Here is a 6,155-nt window from a genome sequence, read left to right as displayed (position 1 = left end):
CATACGAGACGGTCACTATAACCTCAAGATGGGATGTGAGCATACGGCACAACTGCTATCACCCATTATAAGTGCGAGCATATGGCATGGTCGCTATCACCCACTGTAAATGCGAGCATACGGCATGACCGCTATCACCCACTGTAGATTAGGAATTTAGAACTTCTTCAGTAGCTTGATAACTATAATGTGAAGCATACGACACGGTTGCTATAACCTCAAGATATGTGAGCGTATGGCATGACTGCTATCATCCATTGTTGAATGCGAGCATATGGCATGACCGCTATCACCCATTGTTGAATGCAAGCATACGGCATGACTACTATCACCCACTGTTGATCATGTGTAAGAATTTGCTTTCTTGTGAGAACATGTTCTTGACATAGACCTGCATAACATGTTTAGGAAAAAGTATTAGTTCATCTATATTGCCATTTGTTTCATGGGCTTACCATATGTGTCTGAATTTCTGGTTGTTTTGTAGATCATGTCTTGGAGGGCTGGTTTTAAGGGAGACCAGGGGAAGGCCCCTGTTTACGCTACGTCCCATAGGGATGACTCTTCTAATGATGAGATTGCTTTGGCTGGCGAGCAGGCTGCTCGGGTTTTGCAAAGTCACTTTGATTGCGAGGGTGATGACCCTAGGCCCATTGGTGTTATACCCATGGAGACTTGTTCTAGGTGGCGGCATTCAGTCGAGATGGCCAGCGTCTCCTTTGAGTCCCATACTGTTTCTAGTGGGGCTTCCTCACAGTAAAGGCCAACTACAGGGAGAGGGGCCTCTAGAGGAGTGATGCGAGCCGATGATCTCCTCATTAACATAAAGGTTGGCTTTTCTAGGAATGAGGTCCATCGGGACTTGGGCGCTTGGAGGTGCAGTTTGAGGCCAAGGTTCCTGCCACGTTAGGCTGGGGTTGATGGTCGTACTAGAGCTGTAGATAGAGGCATCAGAGACACTTACCTTCAGCGCGGGTTGAAGGATCATCCTTCTGCGTAGGCACGAAAGGGAAAGGTATGATGTATTTCTTCCTTTGTCATTCAGATTCTTGTTATATGCATGTGTTAACAAACAACTTCTGATTTTGATTGTAGGGGGCCAACAAGATCCCAAGTCAGGGTGCTTGGTCCACTTTTCTTCTGCTGCTGTTTGCTCCTAGGACCCACCAACGTATGCCAAGTTTCTGAGAGAGCAGGGATTTGAGGATTTCCTGCGGAGCCCCCTAGGACCATAAGGCATGGGCTCGGGGAGGCTTTGGTGCGGTGGTTTCATGTCGAGACGGGCACCTTTCACTTAAGCTGTAGGGAGTACGCGGTCCTCCCTCTTAATTGGACAGCCATCCTAGGTATCAGATTTGACGGATACCCGATTCCGACCAGTGACATGAGCTTCGAGATGGCCTACAAGCTCCTGGGCATCCCTTTCCTATTGACTATAGACACGGGAGGATATTTTGGGCTTACTACATCGCCACAGATTTGTACTAAGTGGCTGCAGGGTAGCATTCCCTAAGGTGTGGCACCTACTAAAATTCATCTTTAACAGTTCTTCCTGTGCTTTCTTAGTAGTTGCTTCTTTGGCAACAACCGGTCGGTGTTGACCTGCTAGCTGCTGTGGGCTATGAGAGCAGTCTCTGACATTAGGAGATACGACTAGGGGTCTGTCACTTATGGTTTTTTTATCGCTTTCCTAAGGCAAGCTTCCTAGTGAGATTTCAGGAGTCTGGGGGGGGGGGGGTGCTAGGAGATTTTGACATGGTGGGCATAAGATTTCCCTTTAAAAATCACAAACACAAACATAAACACAAAAATTTCAGATTTATGATTTTCTTTTTCAAAATCAAAAACACAAACACAAACAAAAACACAAAAATTACAAACACAAACAAAGAAAAAACAATGAAAGACGAAATGAACCAAAAAGAAAAAATAAAATCACGGGCGTGGGGCTGAACAAACAAAGCCGTAAGGTTGAATGAAGCCGTGAGGTTGAGTGAGGCTGTGGGAGAATAATTAAGCGAGGCCGTGAGGGGGCCGGTGGCAGTGCGTGAAAGCTTGAGAGAGAGATGTGCTGCTGAGATTGAGATTTGAGAGCTTGAGAGAGAGAGAGAGAGAGAGAGAGAGAGAGAGAGAGGGTCGGCTGAGTGAAAGTAGTGTAGATGGGTAGGGTTTGATATAAGTGGCATATATATAGTAAGGTATTTTAGTAATTTTACTTAAAGGTTAAACGGGTCGGGTCGGGTCCGGGTTTGGGTTGGATTTTTAACAAAACCCAGACTCGACCTGAACCTGCTTCGGTTTTAAAAAAAAAAAAAATCCAAACCCAACCCTATTCTTTATTGGGCCAGGTAAAACCCTACCCATTAGGGTCAGGCCGGACTGGATATCCGCGGGTCAGGCAAAATTTGCCATCCCTAGTGATTATCCCTATAGGCAGCCATCTTCCTACAAAATATGCGCAAATGCGTGCAAGGGTCTCTCGTACCATCATATTTGACAAACTTTGGTGCCTTGAACTTGGGAGGCGTAATGACCTAAAGGAAGTTGGTCAGATTGTCTAGATCAACACTTCCATGGGCGTTGGAGCCCTTTATAATACGAAGCTTCTCAGCTAGAGTTTCCACTTGGCTTTTGACTTGGCCGATCCTGGATTCGGGGTTCTTGTCCTTAGAAGGATCTGTTTCCTGGTCATTGCCCTGGGGTGGTACATTGTGGCTTTGATCCTATATTGGTGGGGGTTGATTTTCATTCTTAGTTTGGGGACCTCATTGACTATGATTGGAAGAGTTTTGTCCTCCTCCTACAACTACTTGTTGCACCATGCACATCAATTCTGACATTTGCTCTTTCATCTGAGCGAACTTAGCATGACTCACTTCAGGAGTCGAAGGCCCGTTGGTAGACATCTCTCTTGCATAGGACCTAGTGATGATGGGATCATGATGTGGTGGTAGCTTAGACTGTTTCTTTTTAGCAATCTTTTGATCCTTATGAAGAATTTGAGGTGAAAGATGTGGGGTGTGTTTGACAATGTGGAAACACAACACCGAAATCAAGTTAGTTTATGTCCTTGCTATTTAACATGCACCTACCATTTTCAGAAAAATTTAGCTTTGCACCCTTGATCACGTATTTATCATAGTGGGTTTCTATTATGATGCAAGATTAATGCATAAGATTGGCAAGTAACTGAAACTTTTATGACGTGCTCAACAATGCGGGAAGGACCCTTCTTTTGATTATATGCCTGTACAAGATTTGCTTTTACAACACTGGGTTTATCGGCTCCAATGATGGGCCTTTTTCAATATAAGAAATGCAACTATGAGGAAAAGCTCGGCTTCTAATACAGTAGACTTCTCGAGGAAGCTCTTGGACACTTGGATCTCTTGGACTTGGACAGCATGGATCTCTTGAGGGAGCCTTTGGGTTCTTGACATCTAGGATATTCGGCAATTTTGACGTCTTGACAATTTGGATCTTTTGGCAATTTGGATCTTGGACCTTCTTAGCCACTTCGACATCTTGGGCTTCTAATATAGTAGACTTCTCGAGGAAGCTCTTGGACACTTGGATCTCTTGGACTTGGACAGCATGGATCTCTTGAGGGAGCCTTTGGGTTCTTGACATCTAGGATATTCGGCAATTTTGACGTCTTGACAATTTGGATCTTTTGGCAATTTGGATCTTGGACCTTCTTAGCCACTTCGACATCTTGGGCTTCTAATATAGTAGACTTCTCGAGGAAGCTCTTGGACACTTGGATCTCTTGGACTTGGACAGCATGGATCTCTTGAGGGAGCCTTTGGGTTCTTGACATCTAGGATATTCGGCAATTTTGACGTCTTGACAATTTGGATCTTTTGGCAATTTGGATCTTGGACCTTCTTAGCCACTTCGACATCTTGCAATCTCTTTGATGATTATGATCTCTTAACAATCTTTCTTGGATCTTTCTCAAGAGAATTCTTAGAGTCGTGATATCTTCAAATTCTTGACAATTTTTCGGCAGCATCTCCTCTCGAACGGAGTTTTGGCTACCTACCACAAATTTTATCTTTGCACAATTAGGTGATGGAACCAATTAGAGTATGCATGAATGCCCTTGTAGGTTTGTAAACCCTTAGGGATAGGGTATGATCTAGCACGTATAAGTAATGGGGTCGCTTTCCCTATGGGCTTAATCATGGGTGCTGTATAAGCAGGATAGAGAGAACTTAGAGTAGAGCACAATTTCTTTGGTGCAAGCAAAAAGGGCGCACCTATTACAAGAAACTTTCCCCTGACCTTAGCCCTATAAGGGTATCCTTTCCTAGGCTTGGATGTTCACTCTTTGGGCTTCACCTAGTCCTGATGGGCTCTAGGCTTGATCTAGTCCTTATAGGTTTGACATAACTAGGTCAACTGTATGTAAAGGCTTAACTGGTAGGTTGTTCCTATCCTAGGGTACTCAATCACCATACCCTTCCTTTCATGGAAGTTGTGGGGTAGGAAGGATTAAGAGGGCCTTTTCAGCTACTTTTGTCCACTCATGGACCCAGAAGTGCCTACAACATTAGCCCTAAATCTAACTATGGGTAACACTACTGATGTTTTCGTCTGGGCATTTGCAGATGGGGTGATGAAATCCCTAAAGAGATGTGACTACGCTAGCAATATGGAGCCCGAGTTCAGCAAAAAAGGGTGTATATGTCATGCAATCCTTAATGAAGGGGAAAGAATTTTTCAAACACAGCAGATTTATACATGAAAGTGGATAAAGGTGTAGCAGAAATTAAATTTTGCTACCCTACATTTGCATGTGAAGGAAAGTTGTAAAGCAAGTGAGGAAAGCTGTAAAGTCCCATGTGAAAATACCTCAAAGCCTCCTTTTCGGAAAATGATTTTTTGGAAAAATATTTTTATGCTTTTTTGAAAATAGTCTACTAGGATATAGTAGAAACCTTTCCAAAAGGAAAGACCTAGAGGCCAATGCCAATTTCCGTGTTTTTGAAAGCCAATGTCTAAAGATTATGGTTTTATCAAAAGCTCTAAAGATTAAACTCTCATCGATCCCTAGCGGAGTCCCCAGTCTATCGACGCCTAAACTCGATCTGGTAGAAAAATTGCTATTGCAGGCCTTTTATCTACCACTTGTCGTGGCGACACTCCTTCACACACGAGGGCCCTGTTGGAGGGCCCCCTCTCTCTCTCGGAATGGTGGGAGTGTGCGTGTGTGTAGTGTATGGCGCGGTTCGTGCGGGGCTTTGGGTGCTCTGCCTCTTAGTGGGGGAAGGTATCTACGTTTGGCATTTGTGGTAGGAATTTGGGCCAAATTTTAAGAATTTACCCAAAGGTAAGTGGAGTCACCACCAATCATTGGGTTTTTCTAAGGTGTGTTTGGTCACCCGTTTCTTGTTATTTTATTACCAATCCTAGGTTAAGAAAAATTTCATTTTTCCTAATCTAATGTGGATGGCAAAAAAAATCTTGATTCTTACGCTCTATTTGTTTCAATGTAAATTATTTTCAGGAAAATATTTTCCAATTTTACAGTGTTTGTTTTGTAGTAAAATATTTGTTCAAAAGTAAAATATTTCTAGTCAACAAAATCAATCTAAGCAAATTTATGTAAAACATTTTACACTTAAAATTTTGGGAAAACATTTTACATTTGCTCAATCCTTCACATCCTGATACTTATCACTCCCGCACTTTCGAGCTAAAACTCTCCTCTCGTATATCTCTACAAAAAAAATTCAGCCACCCTCTCAAATTTCTCTCCAAAAAACCCAGCCACCTTTGGTCCCCTCTCCCTCCAATCTCTAGCTCCAAGGTCCAAGGCACCACCAGCCAGCTCCAGCTTCTGCCGGCGCTGCCCATTGCCGGCAAAACTAGATACTTTTTTGCCTTTTTAGGTTAGATTTCTCCTTTTCTTTTCGTTTTTCTTCATCTCTAACCCTGCTTTGGGTTTTCTTAATTTCGATTTGGTGTGTCGCATGGTTTTGTTTCATTTTGGCTTTTGTGCTCACTTCTTGTTACTAGGTTTTTGGTTTTTGATTTTTGTTAATACCATGTGCGTGCCTGTTTGAATTTTTCTATCTAAAATTGGATTGGTGATCAGTGGGGCTACAGTACAATTGATTTAGGCAAATGGGGCTTTTTTTTTTTTTTTT

The sequence above is a fragment of the Quercus suber genome, unplaced genomic scaffold (genome assembly GCF_002906115.3).
Source record: "Quercus suber isolate HL8 unplaced genomic scaffold, Cork oak 2.0 scaffold_98, whole genome shotgun sequence".
NCBI lineage: Eukaryota > Viridiplantae > Streptophyta > Magnoliopsida > Fagales > Fagaceae > Quercus > Quercus suber.
Note: the sequence above shows the minus strand (reverse complement) of the source record.